This window comes from Numida meleagris, chromosome 19 (genome assembly GCF_002078875.1).
Source record: "Numida meleagris isolate 19003 breed g44 Domestic line chromosome 19, NumMel1.0, whole genome shotgun sequence".
In the NCBI taxonomy this organism is placed as follows: Eukaryota; Metazoa; Chordata; class Aves; order Galliformes; family Numididae; genus Numida; species Numida meleagris.
In genome coordinates, this window is record NC_034427.1 from 12470828 (window position 1) to 12491517 (window position 20690).

The 20690-nt window shown below is 45.1% G+C and overlaps 1 long non-coding RNA gene across 1 annotated transcript; it reads right to left on the reverse strand.

Annotated features, from left to right (window-relative positions):
- LOC110408410 lies at positions 455-10100 on the reverse strand. The gene is made up of 2 exons (XR_002444313.1): positions 8715-10100; positions 455-836 (listed from the first exon to the last, which is right to left on the reverse strand). It is a non-coding gene; the product is annotated as an uncharacterized LOC110408410 (long non-coding RNA).

Sequence of the window (20690 nt, forward strand, 5' to 3'; positions counted from 1 at the left end):
AAGAATCCAGGGTTCCTCGTGCACTGCTGTCAAGTGAGAGGGAATTCAGAAGCCTGGAATTGCTCAGTTTGTAGCAGCTGTGCTGTTCTTGGCTCCCTGCAGACAAGGACTTGAAATTCTTGATCTGAGTGACATGGGGATATCCACGTTGTATGCCCGTGGCGCTGATCACTCCTAAATCTGGGTTCAGCACCAATTTGGATAAAAATGCTCTGAAAAAAAAACCAGAAGTAAAAACTCAAGCAATGCACAGAGTAGACTGCTGGGTTTTGAGCAATGCGCAGCTGAAGCAGAGAATGACAGCTCAGGTGATGCAGCAAGTGGTCAAAAACCAACAAAAGCCTCCTAGATTCTCCCGTGGGGTCCAGAGAGGAGGACATTAATCAGGAGAGACAGGAGAATCTGTACCAGACAGGTTTGGCCATTACACAAGAATACCACGCAAACATGAAACTAGAGGAAAAGATCTTTATCAGCACCCAGCATACAAAACCATACAGAAGGGAAACTCAAACAGCATTATGTGCTGCGCTACTATGATACAACTGCAGCTTGTTTTCCCTCATTATGAACAGTAATTACTGGCACTATGCTGAATGTTCTGTGAAAGTTCTTGTCTTGGTCCACTTGCTTGGTATCAGCTTCTTTTCCCACTACTCTGTTTAGAATGGTATTTATGAGAGACGTAGTTCTGGTTCTCTGCTGTATGAAGTTCTCAGTTTTCTCTTACATTTCGTTTCCTTTCAGGCCTCGTGCCTCCCCACGGTGTGCTGCTGTCTCACCGCTCCCCTCTTTGCAGGCTTAAGGTGCTGTAGGAGTCTGCACATTTATTGTATCTGCAAGCATCAACAGAAAATTACAGAAAAGCTTCTTCCTCTGATTCATGTGGAAATTTGGCTGTTAGTAAGGCTAGAACTTTATGGAGTAAACAGCCTAAATAGACTCCAAAATCTTCAGAATTAATACCATTTAAAAAAAATTATAAGGTTTTGATAAAATTGGGTAATGCTGTTGTTAATCACAGTCAAGTTGGTGCTGCTCTGCAGTGCTGCAAGGAGAGCTCAGTCAAGGGGAGGAGGCTGTATTTGAGGCAGAGCATCTTCATGTAGGTAGCATAAACTACCTCTATCTCTGACCTTTCTTTCTATTTCTGCCCTGGTGAGAGGCGGGTACTAACTGTGAGAGTGCCTTACTGATTTGCCTGTCACCTTTTTGCACTTTAATGTCTTCATCGTTGGCATGCACAGTGGGACAGAGTGCAACCTCAGCAGGTTTGCAGCTGGCACTGAGCTGAGTGGTGCAGTGTTATTCCAGGCTCGGGAAGTCCCTCTCACTGTTGTGGTAGGACAAGGGGAGATGGTTTCCAGCTGGCAGGGGAGATTTAGACTGGGTGTAAGGAACAAGGAGTTGGGCTGATAACCCCTTAAGGGCTCCTCTCGGGACAAAAGGCCCACGGGACCAAGGAGACACCAGGCTCTTCCCATCCTTCTGGCCATCTGATCACATCAGCTGTTCTCTGCGCTGCCTGATGGAGTGTAAAAATAGCAGAAGTAATTTTCTATTATTCACCTCTGTATTCCCAAAGCTTCCTGGGAAGGCGGGGAAGGGTTGTCCTTGCCCACCCTGTGGGATCGTGCTGCGAGCACGGAGCACGGCTTCCCAAGCTCATGGTTTGCACAGGGCCGGGCTCACACTGCTCTTCCTTTGGCTGTTGGAGAGCATTAAAAACTACGCACTGCGTTGTTGGAGAATTACATACCCTCGTTCAAACAGATGCACAAATCTAGCTTAATGACTGGAAAAGCAATATTGTCTATTAATGAACTCAATAATTATATTATGCTCTAAGTATTGACTACACCAGTTCTCACTGGGGGGGAAGAATCATTGGGCAAGAAAAATAATTGTCTCACTAGCAATTATCATTAGAGTATTACAGAAACCAATGTTCTTATTAAATAGTCTCTCTGGAAGCTTTTGTTTCCTAATAAAGTGCTCATTTCATTTAGTATCATCAGGAGCGCGGTAATTTGATTCCGATCATGAGTTTTTACCTGCTTACAAGTGAATTGCTTGTAAATAATAATAAAGGATTCCCACTGTGGGAAAAGGAGGTACAACTGATATTCCCAAGTCAGGGAAAAGAAATCACTAATGTCGCAGCTACCCTCCTCTGTTAGCTATGTCCTCATGGCATCAAAAGCAGCTTAGACCCCACTGATGAACTGCACACGGTGCGGGCGCTCTGCCTTCGCTCAGTTTCCAGCTGCACTCGAGATGCCTGACAATGGGAGTAAAACTGACCCGGTGCTACCCACTTTGCTAAGTTACTTTGTTGCGGTGAGTGATAACAAATGCGGGATGAGATGCTACATTTGTCCCTAAACGATCTAGATTTATGGTTTCCTATTGCTTTGCACACTTTGGCACCAGCCCACCTTGTGTGCTCTACCAATACAATTGTTCTCTAAAAAACAAACCTCACCTTTCTCAAAGTCTTCGTTTCCTCATCTGCTGTGAGTGCTGTGGAAGCTGAAATAACCTCTGCCAGGCTCCACTCTGCCCCACATCAGTGTTACAAACAATCCTATCTTTCAAGCTGTCTGAGTCCTCCTGACTTTCGGGCCATTTCCTGAAGTTCTTTGTATTTAATCTAAAGGAAGCTTGCTAGGGCTGAAGGGCATCTTGGTGTGGGTAGGATTTTCTGTGTTGCTTACGTATGGATGCTTCTAGGATTGCAGAGCTAAGAGGAAAACTTGTTATAAGTACTTTGAATGTGTTCGGGATGCTCCAAGGCTTTGTTCCAGCTCCTGTACTGAAAGGAGCAGGAAAAGGTTTCTGGCTGGAAGCCCCGCTGCCACCTGGGGAAGGTGAGGGCCCAGCCCAGGCTGCCATCTGAGAAATGGAGATGGTAGTGCTTATTTGACATTAAATCCCTTATGCAGAGGAGGCGTAAAAGCGCTTTATGGGTGTCTGTGCTTGCCTTGACTGCACCCACTCTAGGTAGCTTTTTAAACAGCGTTAAAAAACAGAAGTTTTAAAAGTTTCAAAAGCTGAAGCTTTTAGGATTCTACAGAATGTTCCAACCCTCCCGTGGAATTTCAGAAATTTAATTTTATCCAGAGAACAAACAGCAGGGAGAGGAATATAAAGAGCAGCCCTCATACATGGGGGGGCAGAGGGGGGGGAGCTTTACAGCAAGAGCAGAACGGGGTCCCTTTACACACACACATCGCTTACACAGAAAGCTTTAACACCCGTCTGTAAACCTTGTCACGTTTTGGAAAAGGGTGCACGGGTTGTGCTTCCACACCACGCTCTGTGTCTGGCCCCAGAGCAGAGGCACGTCCCCTCCGAGCATGCACCATCATGACTGCAGCAGGGGGAGCGTCAGGGTGGGATGGAGGGGTCCCGGTGGGATGGGGGCAGGACGGAGGGGGCCGGGCTGGGCCGAGCCGTGGGTGCAGCGCTGCTCCTGGGAGTCGCTCGCTCAGCGCATACCTGACCGAAGGGATAAAGCTGCCCGACTGGTTTTGTTGTTTCAGCTGTGCCAGAGCGAGGAAGCAAACAAAGCTTTAGCATTTCAATTAAGTTTCAGCTCCGATGATATTTTCAAGTAAATGTTCAAAAATGCCGATGCCCCTTTCGTGAGGAGCAGCTCGGCTGCAGTACTTTGTATGTAACGATTTTTTTTTGTTGCTTTTGGGAATGCGATGCAGGCACTTCTCTCGAGGAGCAGGAAAAGACCCTTTTTTTTTTTTTTTCTTTTGTCTCTTGTGCTGGGATTTATAAATGAAAAGGGGAAGTGTCCCATCTATCTTTCCCACTTGACCAGATCATTGACTCGTGATATCAGAGCTCCGCCGCCTCGATACCATTTGCAGTAAATGTAGGTTATTTGTTTCTGACTTCAGGAAGTGGGCTGCCAAGCGCTGAGATTCTTTCTGCTCCAACGATATAAACAAGCACAAAAGGAAGTCAGGGCAAACTCTAATCTCTTTCTTTGTGCTCCACGCTGTCATTACGAAGAACAAAGTTTTGATTCATTTTGCTGCAGGTTTCAAGACAAAGTTAACAGAAAAAACACTGAATGCATTTTAGTGATGCACTTTATTTTTCCCATCAATGATTTCTAAAAGGACCTCCAGTTCTGTGGTAATAATCCCAAACGTTGCATTTGTGAGAAACTGCAGTTTTATTGTGACATGGCAACTTCAAAGCAGCTCTGTGGTTGGCCAATGGCAGCTCTTCACAGCAGCTGTTATGGCTTAAATTGCTGAAACATTATCTCCGGCACAGTACGACCGACCCTATAGCAAAGCTGTGTGCAAACCTACATGGCAAATGTGAAACTTGCATCCAGTGTAGCCCAGGAAAGCAAAAAGTTAACTAAACAGGGAAAAGCAGCGATCAGCAGACAGTGTGGAGACAGCTTATCTCTTAGATCAGAAGATACTGGATTTAAAACACGTGTAAACAGGGTTTTGAAGTGTACCAGGCTATTTCGACGGTAACCACCAACATAAATTATTTCTTACTCATTTTAATCAGGCAAAGTGAGCGCTTGGGGTTAGAGGGAAAGTGTCCTTACGAGGTTACCAGGTTACACCGCACGCCTGTGGTGTTCCCCACACCGCGGGTTAGGCAAGCAGCAGAGCGCTGCCTGCACGGCAGGCTGTGTGCAGGCGGCTGGTGGGCTCCAGCGGTGGCTTAGCTCGGTGGTTATTGAGCTCAGCTATTCAGCTGATCAACACCTGTGCTGGTCTTGGTGTGTTTCCCTGTACTACTTTAAAATTAGTATTTAACTGAGGCACGGGAGATGTAGGTTAGATATTAGGAGGAAGTTTTTCACTCAGAGGGTGGTGATGCGCTGGAACACGTTGCCCAAGGATGTTGTGGACGCCCCGTCCCTGGAGGCATTGAAGGCCAGGCTGGATGTGGCTCTGGGCAGCCTGGTCTGGTGGTTGGCGACCCTGCGCTCAGCAGGGGGGTTGAAACTGGATGATCATTATGGTCCTTTTCAACCCAGGCCATTCTGTGATTCTATGAAAATCTACTGCTTATCATTCCCACTCTTTCTAGCAAAAGCCTGTCCTCACACACTGCCCTGGTTCGGCGGTGTTTCCCATCTCTGCAGGTAAGCTTGCCTGGGCGTTCCTGTTGGAAATGTGACTGCTGTGGGTAGCAGTGTTTGCTGGGAAAAAAAAGAACTAGAAGTGACTGAAGTTTGGGCCAGATTTCTGTTTTCATGCACACAGAACCGCTGACACCTCTCTCCCTCAGAGATTTGGAGTTCATTTGTTTTCATTTTTCTTTTTCCTTTATATCTATGTATACAAAAGTGAGATTTCTTCTGGCAGTGTAAGGGGTGGGAGTTTGATTGGCTGGGGGGACAAGGGAAGGCTGCTGTAAATGTTCTCCATTCAGTCACTCAAGCTTGAGGTCAGACTGGATGGGGTGCAGTCACAATTTATCTGTGGCAATGAACTTTCATTAGTTTAATATCCCAAATAAGGTACCTGCTAGCAGCAAAACCACTTCCTTTGTACAACTGGTTAAAAAAAAACCCACCTGGGTCTGTGTATTATTTTCTGCCAGACCTCTAAATTCTGCACTTCCTGAAGCAGTACAACAGCTGAGGCCACGAGCTCAGTGCTCAGCCGGCCAAGGGGCTCAAAGCGTGGCAGGTTCACCTCTCATCATTTGACAAATCTCTCAAAGTTTACTCACTTGATTCATTCCTTTTGCCTGCGTTTAGTGGGATACACTTCAGGGGAAAAAAAAAAAACGTGGAGGAAAAGAGCAAAAAGCAGATAGAAGCTGTCAGGCAAGCAAACCGCAGCTAGAAGAGCGCTGCGATGTTCAGGAAGTGCTTTGGAGAAAGTTACTTAGGTCTGCAATGCACGTCATCGTTGCAAAACCTTTCTTCTCACAGTGAATTGAATCTGATCCTTCTCAAGGCAAGAGAAGGCAAAAGCTCTTTTTTTTTTTTCCCCCTAGAACATTTTTACATCCCTGAATATTAGCTTTCATTAATCTGCGGGCGTAGCACCGCTGCCTGAGATGGTGAGGTAAGAGGAGGAGGAGGAGGAATCGTTCTTTTGAGGCTGTGTTAAGATCTTTTTGGTTCTGTTTTGACTACAGCAATTCAGTATAAAGGTGCTCATAGTGAAAATGTTATTAAGGAATAAGAAGTGAGGAGGAAGTGAGAGATTTTTGAAGGTTAACTGTAAAAGCCCAATCGAAAGGCGCATCGCAGCAAAATTCTTCCATTCAGGCCGTGTGGAATATCTGATTTCCTTTTCAGTTCCCACTGTGTTCTGCAAAGAACAAGCAGCAGAAAGAGAACGTGGAAGGAAAAAGCGAGACCCAAGAAATGTGCCCTATTAGACAGAAGTATCTATTGGAACAAAAATAGGTATGGAACTCTCATCGCACCCCCAGTGATACTTTTTTTCCATCCACCTATGCGGTACACGCTTTCAAGTCTATTGTAAAGCAATTCAAAGCTTTTTGTTCTAGCTTACACTAAAGTTCTTCTGTGCATTTTTAATATCAAGGCAGATCCATTAGATCCCTTGTGTGGACAGACACCAACTTCCGGCAGCATCTCGACGCTGACTTTAAACGTTAAACCAGCTGTCTGAGCCTGACCTTCACCTGGAAAGTACAAATTGTTTTGGTGGGGCAGCTCTCACAAGTGGCATTTTTATGGATACAAATGCTTTCTCGCTCTTCCTAGTACAGTACAACACGTCCACGGTGAGATGCTGTAAGTTGTGCATCTTCCAAGCGTTTAAATTAGCTATAAGTATAAAAACATGAAACCTGCACTCATCCTTCTTTTCTGAGTTACAGAAATACAGAAGTAAAATGCGCAGCTTGGTAAATATCCGCATGCACTTCTGCAAATGTTGTGTTTCATTTTGTAAGGGTGCCCCTACGCATGTCGGCATGCCTTTATTCACAGAGACTGCGTTGGTTTCGCACAGCGTTGTAAGCAGTGGGGCCCAGCTGAAGGCCCCGGGGTTTGAGACGTGCTCAACTGGGGAAAAAGCGGAGAAATGGCAACAGAGAGTGTGGGCAGCGCCGGGGGGGAGTAGAGACTGCCTTGCAAATGTCACCATGCAGATTGCGATCTCCTTCTCAAGGTGTTTCAGATTATGCTGAAGGGATCAGCTGTGACCATGTAACGAGGAGCACCTGCGAGGTGCTCGTGTCGGCAGAGTTCCTCCTTCCCCTTCCTCTCGCCCTGCCCGGCTCCCCCGTGCTGCAGGCTGTCAGCACCGCAGGGTTCCCAGCTCCGTGCCTGCCCTGCTCCCGACTCAACTCCAGCGCAGGGGGAAACTTTTCCTCTTCCTCTCTGGCAAAGCCCTCTTGCTCCTGGGGCGGTGCTGGTGCGCATCCATGCCATGCGCTGAGGAACCTGGGCACTAACATATGTATGTATAGCCATGTTTAAACAGCAAAGATAATCTGGCATCCCAGCTGCTGGCGCTCACTCAGCACAGGACTTTTCACCGTACTCTTTTTGGAGGTCCTCAGTTCCTCTTTTCCTCTTCTCCATCATACTTCAGCGTTTCAAGGGTGTAGGAAAGTAGAAATGTTCCAAATTTCCCACTAGGTGCCTGCCTGCATCTTTTGCTGCTACAGCTGTGAGGATTCAGTGCTACCGAGAGCTCTGCTGCTGCTGGTGGAGAGTCTTTAACCCAGACACTGGAGCATTTGGAGCTGAGAGGAAAAGCTGCTTGTTTCCTGCAGACAGTGATAACGCAGACGTGTCCTTTTATTACGGTGCGCTGATAATAAACTATCTTCGCTAATAACAAAAGGATTTTATGAACAGTTTCCCCCGAAGCCATTCAGAAAAGAATTCTTATTTGAGTCATTTCGAATCGTGTATTTGTATTCTGAAAAAAACCAAGGCTTGCGCTCAGGTCTGAGCCTATCACTGCAGCAGGCCTGGGAGGAGCAGGCCAGCAGTTCTCCTCCTGCTGATAGCAGCACGGCGTCACTTATTTACAGGAAGAGGAAAAGGGAGGATAAAGCAATTAGGAAAACTAGGACGTCCCTCAGAGGAACTACTTACATGATGGCACTTCAACTAGATTCAAAACCAAACATTTAAAAGCAAGCTCAGGTTGTTAACAGTCTTGCTTATGTAGAAAGCAGTACAGAGCAAACTGGAGTGCTGGCACAGGTCTGGGTGCATGGGTGCGTGCCCACAAGAGGAAAGCCCACGGGTGCCATCCCTAAGGAGCTGTGCTCCCTGCAGCCCTGTGCTCCTGCAGGAAGGTGCTATTTGTGGCTTTGTCCTCTGGCAGACCCCTCCCTGCACCTCAGCTTGTAATCTGTGAGATGGGTCTGACAGCGCTGCACAGGGACAAATACAAGAAACACCCAAAACACGACTTGCAAACAGTGCTCGCTGGCTAATTTGGAATAACAACCGTATTTTGAGTAATGAGGATTTTTTAATGAGGTGGAATAGCCAACAAAATAAACAAAAGACCAGAAACAGTTGGGGGGGCTTACTGAAGCTCCAGTTGCTTAGCGTTGTTATTATTGAAGAAAATGAAATTCTTTAAATTCTTAATGAAACAGAGCGGAGAACCCCAGAAAGAATTTTCTCTCCAACCGTCTCTCTTACCGCTTCCCTTTCTTAAGTTTGTATTAAAAATTAAAGCCCAGCTTCGGTAAACCTTGTCGTTTACCTGAGGGTGTAACTCATGGCAGCAGTGCAATCCCTGCAGTTCCCGTGCGCTCAGCGGGGCTGCGCTGTGCCCTCCCCCCAGCGCTGCGGATCCGGGGCCGTTCTACCTGCAGCGCTGTGCCCGGGTGTCAGAGCAGAGCTGTCGCCATGACTTTACAGCTCTGGCGCTGCCGGACCTGCTCGAGGAACACGATCTTTAAATCCAGCTGAACTCAACGCTTGTATTTATTAACAAAGTGGCCCTCGGCCAGAATTCAGAACACGTAACCTGTTGGGTCATAGTGCCGCCTTTGTGAGGATATCTGAGTTTCTGGAATTCAGACCCACCAATTTGCTCGATGAACCAGAAAGCGTTTCTATTTCTTGGCAGAAAGAATTAGGAGAAATGACCCTTGCGTTTTTGGGGCCGGCGATAGAAGTATTTTTGAACTTTATTCTTCCGCGTCGCTCCTGTGCATTCCGGGCGTCTCTGGATGACCGCATTAGAAGAAGAAAGAAAAACCCCAACTGAAGTTCTGAAACAGAAAATATTGTAATTTCCTGGTTGCTTTTTCCTAGAAATAGCCTCAGAAAAAATTCCTAAAAAAAAAAAGCTGGTGTGTAACGTGGAAGATCGGGTCGGGAGATTTATGCGCTATCACTGGAAAGACTTCGAAAAGATTGATGAAGATTTTTTTGTGGCTTTTTAATTTATTCTAATTATAAAGGGCAACGAAGCAGCATTTGGCAGCAGAGGGAATGCTGAGCTTTCAGTTGTGTTTCTGCTAAGAAGAGCTAGGGACTTGTAACAAATATTGTCTTTAATTTATTCTCTTTTGTCCTTTTTCAAATTATTTTCTTAGCAGTAACAAAGCCTTTGTCCTCCCCGAGGAGGTGTGAAAAATGCATGTAATAATTTCTTGCATTACGTATCAGACAGGTTGGACATCACCAGAATGCCCTTTCAGCGACATGAGGGCCAATAGCTTTTTTTTACAGAAGCATTTAACAAAACGAACACCAGTTGTTGTGTGCTATTTAAGCCCAAATCCTCCCCTCCCCGACTGCTCCATTTCGGTTGTCTTGGCTTTGGTGACACTGCTACTTCGTTAAGTCTATATCCATCAGGAAGTGTTAGGTTTAGCAGTTGCACTTCTAAATAAAATTAGTGAGCGAAAAGAAGACCCTCTCCTGCCCTTTTCTAATAATACGTGTTTTAATAAAAAGGCAAAAGCACAAATGAATAAGTGAACATACATCATAAGGAAGAAAATCTTCTGTGTTATGGCTGCAGTAAATCCTTACAGTTCGGTTGGTGAGTTTTGCTGAGAAAAGGTCAATGGTCTTCCGATAACCCCAGTAATTCAGGCTAAGGGCTTCAAACACGCAGGATGAATTGTGGGGATGGTTTCTCTTTAAGATGGTGTTCCAAAATAATGCTTGGAAGTAACATACCCTGCTGTCTTGTCCCCACTGGAGAGGGAAGGCTATGGCTACTGATGGTTCTTGGTTTCCTCTGCCCTGCAGAGAACTTTGGTTCTGCTCCTGCAGTCCCACATGGTTATGGCCTTCAGAAAAAGGAGTAAGCTGCATCTTGGGGCTTCTTGGCTGGCTGTTGGAAAAGGCGTTCCTGGCACAGCTGCCTGATAGAGAATTTATCAGGTTTAATGGCAAATTTCTGATGTTTTGAAATCTCCTATCCCTCTAATTTGGAAATAAAAACCACTCCAAGATCTCCATTTCACAGAAGAGCCTTGGTGCTGTGACGTTATACCCAGGGGGTGGGCAGTGGTTCCTGACCCTGGAAGTCTCTGGCTTCACTGGTGTGTAAACTGCAGAGTGTAAGAGGAAGGTGTCTGACGCACACACACGTTCACTCACTCCTAAGACAAAAATTGCACCATCTCCACGTGACATTTCAGTTTGGACATATCAGCAAATGACAGAGATAAATGCTGTGCCTCGTTCTTATTTTTATTTTCTTAAGCCTTTCGCTTCCTCTTTTGCTCGCCTCCTTGGGCTCATTTGTTCTAAGGCTGTTTTGCTGCTGTATATTTCACATCCCTTTAAACGTAAATGGGAAGCCAGCTACTACAGGTGGACGAATTGATTCTGCAGCCGTGATAAGGATGCTATAGCGTTGGCTCTGTCAGTAGATGTCTCTTACCGCTCTTTTAATTGCTGGTTCGGCAAGTACCAGTTTCGTTTAACAGCAGCCACATCACTGTTGCCCCTGAGCACCAGGTGCACGAGCTGCTCTCACAAATGAGGAACGCAGCGCTGCGGCACCAAAACACACTCCTGTGCTTTGCATCCTCTCAGCTTCTGACCATAAAGTTGAGCACTCCAGAGAGCACGTGTATGGCAGGAGCGCAAAAAATGCCAAGATCATGTGGAGCAAGATCAAATCCTTCATTTCAGATCTGAGTGCTGGAAAAAACACCTTTGCCTTACTTTCTTCAATTATTATTGTTTCCTTATTTCTGTTTCTGTATCACTTCACCTCTCCGTGTCTTGTTCCTGCCCTCTTCGGGTCACTCTGAGGTGCTGATCTCCCCGGTGATGCTGTCCTGCTCTCTCTGGGGCTGGCTGCAGCCCGGGATGTCAACCCAGTTTGGCAAGCTCGGTGCTGTTGGTTCTCTGGGCTACCAGGACTTGTCATGTTGGTGATGTGCGCTGAGTAGGCACTATGTGAGCTGAAGTGAGGACTTTTGAATGAGGAGCAGTTGTCGCACTGTGCGTCGCTGCATCAGCTGCATTTACATTTTGGGTATATTGCGCTCACATGACTGTTTTAATTTAGGGTTCCAGACAGCCCCTTTGTCCTGAGTGTTTTTCACTATTGCCTTCTGACTCTTCCGTACGGGTGGCACAAAACTGGCTTCAAACCGCTATTTTTGTTTGCCCTTGTAATTTCCCTTTTAATAAAGGAATAAGGAAGGGCCTGTCAGAGATCTGGCTCAGGAACACAGAGTAGATGTCTAAGCAGAAGGTAGACATGAAAGGCAGAAGGAGAAATGCCCTGTGAAGAGTGAGGATCAGGAGAAAGGTGCCCCATTTCACCGGCCATGCCTGCTGGAAGGTATCCTGAAGAGGATCTTCACTTTTTTTCCCCTCAGACCACATGCCTCCTTGAGGTGCAGGAGGAGGGTGGAAGAGCTGCTTCCTCCAGGGACTGTAGGTGAACAGTTCTTATCTGAAGTAGCTGTTGAAAGCAAAGAAAGGAATGGCGTGGGGTGGATCACTCTTATGGGATCATAGGGCTCTGGAATAATTTGAATGGGAACAGAGATGAGGAGGTCATCCAGCCTAACCTCCTGCTGCTGCATGAGTTCCCCTGTGTTTCCATTATGGTCTTAATTAATGAATTTACAGATGAGCTCTTTATTTATGTGTCAGAGAACCCTTGGAGAGTTTTGTTCGGATTTCCAAACACCAAAGGAAGTGCTGTGTTTGGCTGCTGGAAATAGATAGCTATTTTAACACCAGCACAGCTCCAAACACTCCCTCGGAGGTCAGGCAGCTCAGTAAGCCAGAACTAAATGACCCACAGGAGAACAGTTCTGGAAGTGCAGATATGAGGCTTTCTTTCTGCCATTAGTGATTCAGATTTACAAGTACAATTCAATTATAAATTCAAAATACTTGGTCTAAATTTGTTGTGCCATCACACACATGCTGTCAAGCTGTGGCCTGTTCTGTTGCAAACCCAAGCTGGGTTTCCCAGAGGGAGTCAGGAGAAGATGTTTCTGCTTTCCTCCTGGCATTGCTGGTAACATCACAGCATACTTAATCTAATGATAAGGCTTTCCTCTTCTGAGCACAGATATACGTTGTTGCACTTCCTTTGTGCTGGCAATGACACTTGTTTCTCATTCCACAGAGTCTGAGTGCCCTGTTTGGCTGGCTGAGCTCCTGGTCCAGGGCTCCAGGGTCACACAAGTGTCAGGCTGGCACAGGGGAGGGGAGCTCACGGTGGGATGAGCCATTGGATTGGTTTAGCTACAGCACCAGGCTGCAGTCTTTGTTGATTTTTGAGTTTAATGTGAGAGACCCTCCCTGGCAAACTAAATTTGTATTGTTTGGTTGTCTGGCACTACTCCAACAGTGCTGGTTTTCTTTTATTGGGCATTACAGATTTTAGCTGTACTTGATTAGAGCATTAGCTTGATTTCTTTGACTAACGCTTGCAGTTCTCACGTGTTTTCCTCTGCCAGCTCAGCTAGCAGCAGCATGGTGCCCTGAGGATCTGCATTTATTCTTCCTAAGTAGCAACATTCAAAAAAAAAAAAAAAAAAATCTTTCAAGCAACCTTCTCTTGCCTAATCTCCATCCTTTACTTCTGAAGTTAAGTCCGTAATCTGTATCTCAGACCTTTGCAGTATCTCACCTTACTGTGTTAGAAGGAAGCAGAGTAAATTCACGGGCTGGGACTCACCCTTTCTAGACCAGCCTGGTCCAGGAGTACATGGGCAGTATGTGCTGGTGGAGAAGCAGTCTTGTACCCCACCTTGTCAGTGTGTCCACCAGCATCCCTGGGCTGCCTCCTGTTACACAGCAGAGATCTGCCCTTAGAGAATCCACAGCCAGTGTTATAATCTAAAGCAGCACATAACCTGCCTAAAGACTTCTTGGTGAAATACAGTGAAGGAGCAATCACTGGCTCCCACTATGTTCTTGCCCCCGCACGGAGCAGAGGTCAGAAGTAGGAAAGAGTCAAGCTTATGGTTTTGATTTCGTATTAAAATGTTTTATTATGGCTTCATTTCATGTCCAGCGATCTACAGTTGAATCACACATCATTCAGCCTCTTAATTTCCTGTAATAAAAATATAAGTGCTCAGATAAAGAAGTTCAAAGACCTTTTCCTGAAAACCACGGGGGCGAGGGAGAGAAAAATCTTCTCTACACTTCTTCCAGCTCTTAAACAGGTCTACAGTGTTAGATTATTTGTTTGCATGGTGTCCTTCATTGTCACCATCTTCCCATCGGAGACTTTTGAAGTCTGTACTTCAATATATTTAGTAAGTTGACAATCTCCATTTGCGGAGCTGGCTGGAAGAGGCACGTAGTGCTGCTATCCACGCTTGGCAGCAGCAGGTCTGCAGCCCACGGTGGGAAGCAGCGCAGCAAACCGAGGAGCTCCCTGACCTGCTTGCTTTGTGATCAGGGAACACACTGTGCAGGTCCTGCCATGGGCAGGCCCGTGGGTGCCAGGCATTGCCCACTGGGAGGTGGGAGCGTTATCCTAAACTTAAATGGCTGCAGAACTGAGGCAGCGGTGCTTTGGTGCAGTGCTTTGGACAGCCTCACGCTATAGGTACATGTTTACTTTGAATTCCTGTTTGTGTAACTGGTTCTTCCAAAGGAGCAAGCTGTTATCTCCTCCTATTGAAATCAGAGACGCATGTGATTTCCTGTGCCTTCCTGCATGTGCTGTAAGGAGCTCGCTTTCCCCTGCCCAGGGGTGCATTTGCCGTGGCACCGCGCATTGTGAAGGCACGCTGTGATTGCTGAAACGTGGGGCAGCCGCTGGGGTGTTTCGTTGGGTTAGTCTCACTCAGGACAGTCAGTCATAAGGTTACTTGAACAGGAATGATAAGCAAATTACTAGAAGTCGTTATTTCTGCAGCATTTTCTGCCCTAAATCCCACAGAGGCCCCATGAAGCAGCAGCACAGCGACTGGGGTGCGGCAGCAGGCAGCGAGCACACAGCACGAATAAAGGGAATGCTAAAGCTGGGCTGCATAACCCTGCTTGATGTGCGGTCTCCTCTGATATCACAAACTTTTTCTATTAGGAAAAAGAAGCCAGAAGCCTTTGCCTACCAAAAAAGAATCTTTGATCTAAGTCTTTTATGTTTCTCGCTCTCCCCCCCCACCAGCCCCTTTTGCTAAAAGGAGCCATGCCAGCATTATAGAAATAGCATCTGCAAAACAATTTGCAAGCTGGCGTTGAATACATCTTGCTTTTCAAAAAGCAAATCTTTCACATAATGTCATGTGGTGATTTCTGTGATTCTGCATTTTTTAATGACCTATGTGTAGAAGATAGATATCTAAGGCATCAGCCTGGCAAACAACTGTAAATATTTGCCTTGAGAAAGCATGTGGTATATCCTGTAATTCTTGGCTCAGCCACTTAATCTGGAGGCAGCTTAATTAGTTGTTAGTGGACTAAAGCAAAGAAAATCTTTTACAAATAATTTAAATAAACAACATGTGGCTTGATTTTTATGAAGTGCTATAGTCCACTGTGGCTTTTGTGGAACCCAAGGGTGCTCATCACCTTGAAAACCGGGCCCTGAGCTCCCAGCTTGAAAGCTGAGATGTTAGCTAAGCATTTGGCACTACATAAAATCACCAAGTTATGGGTTTTCAGAAAGGACTGGCAAAGAACAGCCTTCTAATTCCATATTTGTTTTCCTGAATACGTGGCCATAATTTCAGAAATACTGACTGTCCTGCAGCTCCTGCTGTTTTCAGTCCTAAGGAGAGAATAATGATTGAGGAGATGGAGGCTTGCTGCAGGGCAGCTCCAGAACACGGCTGCCTTTTGTGAGAAACTCTCCGTCTTGGTGTTTGTTTTGTTCATAACATCCTTCAGTAGAACTCGGGAGAGAGGATATGCTAACACTTGCACTGACATATGACTCCAAAGAAAAGCTCTATTTTTTTTTTCCAGTGGGCTCTACTAGTGTGAAAAAAGACCTGAGCACTACTGAGGACAGTTTGATAGGATCTGCACTCAGCATTGGGTCAGGATTCCAGTTTCTTCTTAAAAGTATTAGACCGTAAAAGGAGTGTCACAGAAAAGAAAATATAAAACGTTAATGGTGTGATGTCGTCTGGAATACTGTGCTCAATCTTTTTTCAGCAAGCGCTTCATAAATAAAGGTGGCGAAGAGATGAGTGACATGTTTAAAATGGCTAAAGGAAATACTTTTTGCAGGGCAACACAAATATTCCATGGAACTCATTATCACAAGGTGTTATTGAAGCCAAAAAGAGTTAGATGCATATCAGAATTAGCCATAGCTACCTTAGATAGGGCAAGAAAAGAAGTGCTAGCTTCCCAAGCTCCAAGGCATGAGGCACTATTAACAGATGTGGGTTAGAAAACAAATCTGTCAGGGACGGCGTCTTCAGGTACAAAGTCCTTGAACATCCCCAAAACCAGGGTGACCAGCATAAGGGAGAAGATGCTTATCTGCTGAGATCTTACTCAACATGGTGATTACCGGACCTATATAAAGATGTAATTTCTTCAGATAAGTAACAGCAAATTTATTATATCCCTTAAGTGGTCTCAGTTCTATTTAGCTGCATCATTTCCTAGCTGGGAGCCACAGAGGACTACAGCAAGCAGCTCTGGGCTCACTTGCTGTTATGGGAGCTCATGCTTTACCTAACTGAGCCGAGTTCAGGTCTTCACTGGTGATTTGCTGTGACATTCACACGGAACAAACCCCTTCTGAGCACATGCATTTGGTGGTGGCTTTTTGTTTCTCTTTTGAAAACAGAGAGAATCGCATTAAGCTCTGATTCAAGAATTTCCACTCACAGCCTTGGCCGTGCTGTTACCAAACTGTAGATGCAAATATTGTTCCCACTCCCTGGCTCCTGAGGAGAGCCTTTCATTGATATGTTAATATATTCTTTTCTCTTCTTTCCAGGATCTAAGATCTAAACGGCCTCAGTATTAGATACAGTACTAGCACAAAACAAAAGTCACATATCATTCTTATAAACTAAACGTTTATTTCTATAAATGTTTTCTGCAGGGACAGCTGGCTGAGAAATGTTTGGATGCATGAGACTTCTGGCAATAGAAAATAACACATTTCTGTGCCAAGCAATGCACTGCTTACAGCTGTAATATTCACATTGCTATTTGTCTGCTGCCATTCTTACTAATATTACAATTAAAGTAGATGTAACATAAGGAATAGATATGGTTTTTTACTGTAAGTCTCGCAATATGGAAAAATTCAACATTCAGAAAATAGAGTTCTTATATCTGGAGAGAACTCGTGTGTTTTAGTGCAACAAGAAATCGGGTGGATAATGAGAAAGCAGTTATGTGCCCTGAGTGGGACTGAGCATTTCCCTGGAATTCAGGAGGCTGCACTGCTCAGAAAATCAAACTGCATTTGGAACATACCAAGTGAAAATTAACTAGCAGGACAGATTACACCACAAGGGTTTTGGCTGGAGTTAGGAAGTGCGTGTATTGCTCTGTGACACAGAACTAACTTCTGATCTCAAGCAAATCATGGAATCCATGCCTCCATGTTTCTACCTGAGTCATGCAGACATTGGTGTCTTCTCTGATAAAAGCATTTTACTCGCAAACTCTACACACCTCCATCAGAGGAACTGGCCTGGCCTCTGCTGTTTGTGGTCAAAGCAGCTGACGTAGAAAAAGAACACTGAAATTAAGTTGGGTTCTGGCTGAACAGAGACTCTGCCTTCCAAGCACGCAGTTGAGCAGAGTCACATCGGTGGGCGTTGTGAACTTCCCCCTCTCTGTGTAGATGCTGTAGATGGCAACACCTTTCAGATTTTCCCAATGAAATCACCCCCACATATTTGAGGCAGGGAAGTGTTTCTTAGTCAGAAATCTTGCCCAGACATTGAATAGTTCTAACAAATGGCCACGCTACCCACTGACACATAAGCATTTTTACTGTAAACTATTGCTTGAGGGATTTTTGTATGAGGTTGTGTGCAAGAAATCCAAGTGAGTCATTAAGGTGGCAATTTAAAAGAAAAAAGCCATTGTATCTCTGTAAATGCTTTCACACAATGTGCGTGAGTTCTGTCTGAATCCAGTCCACAAGCCTGCACCTATGTAAAGCCTCCAAAGGGATGGAGCAGTCCGTGTGCAGGAGTGCTGAACCGTGTAGGCAAGGGATTCTCATCACACGCTCCTTCTTCAAACTAGAATGAGATATTTCTGCCTCAGATGTGGTTCAACTTGGTCAACAAACAGGCATAATTTAATTGATAAAGCTATTGCTGTAAGAACCTCATGTGGTGGCTGTGTGAGCATCTCTATATTCATGTAACCATGCAAACAGAGCTTTATATGGCTGCCAATGTGGAGAATTGATGAAAGGCATGTTTTCATAGAGCATTTAGCTCACTCTGAGGTGGCAGTGCAGCACAGGTTTCAGGGCCCATCCCCAGGTTCTCCTCTCTGCGCTGTTGGGCACAGGGTACCCAGGGTTTCATGCAGCTGTGCAGCCCTTCCCACCATGTGCTGATAGGCAGATGGGCCTCCAGTGATTTTAGTAGTGAAAAAACTAATCCAGAACAGATTTGAGAATGTTTTGTGCAATTTTATGGTGGTGTGTTGTGTGTACGAGTGGAACATCCCAGTGTTCAATCCCAACCGAAGGGTTTTCAAAGCTGAGTATGTGTCCTCCCAGTGGGCCAGATCTGGGGCAATTGCTTTGCATCAAAGCTATAATAGAGTAATGTGTAGATATGACTTAGACCATGCTTATCTACACTTTAGGTCTCTATTACATCATATTTGTTCACAGTTTCAGTTTCTGATATCCCAGCACATAATCTGTTCTTCCTTATTCCAAAATGCAATTAACTTCTCTTCAACTGAGAAAAGCATTCTCAAGAAGCAAATGTCTATTCATGGAGTGGGGTTTTTTTTGCTGGTGGAGGTGTTCCTGAAAATCTACAACCCAGGGGGCTACCATTTTACAACCAGTGCCAAAGAAATGGCCATTAACTGAAGTTCAGGATTCACAAAGCAGAGCTCTGCATGGAAGCTCTTTTGAACTGACCCACACTGAATGTTCACAGCAAATATGTAGCTGATGTGAGTCAGGTATGCAAAAATCTGAGCACTTCGGTGCGTGAACACTGCAGGGAGGGCATGCAGAGAAAAAGTAGATCCGGGTGTGCCAATGGTAGTGCAGACCAAGCACCTTCCATTGCCTGTGCTGGGTTTCTGTCTCATTGTATTTACATGCAGTTATGTTCAAAAAGGAAGCAGCAGGGGTTACGGTTCCCTTTTTTCTTTTTTCTTTCTGCATGTCAGCAGCTTCCATTCCATGCTCCCACATGTGTCATTGTCTAAAGCTAACAGAGAATTGCACCTAACGTTCTGATGACCAAACTCGGAAGTTTCCACAGAAAGTTAAAACCACTACCACACGTTTTAGTCTGCCAGAAAAACATTTCTTCTCTGCTTTTTAAATAAACAAACCATAATATTGTACCAGAATCTGTTTGTAAGAAGGACATAACAACCCTGAAGCATCTATAAGCAGAAATATGGTCCTGTCACAAGCTCTCAAAGCAGTTTATAAAGAAAAAGTCCTCCAGGTGTTGTCCTAACTCCACAGAACGTTCTTGAGGAACAGAGATATAGGGCACGGGGATACTGATATGTGCAGATCTCTGCAAGAAGAATCCAGTCTGTACTGTCACTACCTCCCCTGTGACATCTGGGAAAAGAGAGCACCCGTGGGCAACTGCTGCTCCTGCAGTAGCACGGCATCCCTCAGGGGAGTTCTGGACTTCAACAAGCCCTCAGCTGCTCCTCTCATGGTCCCTGGGTCAGGTGTCTCTGATGAGTACATAGCAGACCAACCTGCATGACCATGTCAATCACTCCCTAAAACAAATTCACTCTCATATACTTTTGCTGTGATTGTCCCCCGACCTCATTACAGTGCATGGGAAGCTGTGGACGAGGACCTAGCAATGTCTTTAAGCTAAGCTTCAGTTGTCCAATGCTTTACGTCTTCTGGTTGGGATCTAGATCTCTTCCCAGAAGCTTCCCAAACACGCCGTAACAATCCGGCACGCGCAAGTAGAGAACAACAATGTCTGCCCCTAACCTCCTCTTTTGTCTTTTGCATTTTATATCATGCTTTTCTAAATCCTTATAAATACAAGCCAAACCCAAGTTCCATTCTTCCTTTTAAAAATTCACATTCCCTTACGTTTAAAATGATATTTTAAAATAATTGGATTTCTGAATAAATTGCCAGAAGTTTGAGGTTTATCTTTCATTTATCTTCCTGAGGAATGGCATTTATCAGCTCCTTGTGAGCTCTCATCCCCTTACAGCACCTGCTAAATGCACGGTGCTCAGGCCACTCTTCTAGCAGTGCTAAAGTCTCCTCCATTGGAAATGAGGTATTCCTTAAAGACGAACATCAGCATTTGAAACCTTTAATACAGGGAGCTGCCCTGCTGCCCAGGGGAGAATGTCCGGGGGCAGAGGTTCACAAGAAAAGAAGCAAAATAATAGTAATAGTAAAAATCAGCTCCTCTTTCTTCAAGGAAACAGGACAAGGATATTTCCTTACTAGTTTTCTTGTTTGTTTATCTACTTCATACCATTTATTGAAGGGAAAAAAAATCTCTTGGGAGTCACTTCTTGTTCAAACCTCCCAATCAAACATGTGCACTTTGTTGTCCGCCCTTGGCTAGGTCCGGTGTGATAGGAAGAGCCCTCAGGACAAAGGAACGAAACAAAAAAGGCATTTGGAGAATCATTAAACCACAACTGAGCCTAATTCTGTCCTCCTGTTGGTTCAGAACTTGTCTAATGTATTTAACGTCACCAGGCAGCTGGGATGTGGAACTGGTAGCTGTTCTTCAAGAGGTTTCATTTTTATGACACCTGAGAATTAATATTTAAAGTCTCCGGAGTAAATTTATCTCTCAGAAACACTAAAATAAATCTGTAGTGACTGCGGCACACACTCCTCTAGTTTGGGACTGTGGCTTTCCAATTCTGTTTGAGGACTTTGCGTTCAGCTAATAAATAACAGTGGAATGACATTTGGCCTTAAGTGTGTATTTAAATGAGTCACCTTGAATGAACTAGGCTGCTTACAAGGAAGGAACACTTAAGGAGGTGTTTTTCAGTGTGGCTTCAGCAAAGCTTTCTTGTCTGAACTGTAATTTATGGGTGCAAATTTCAGTAGCTTGAACCTTACTTTATCTGATCTGCGTGC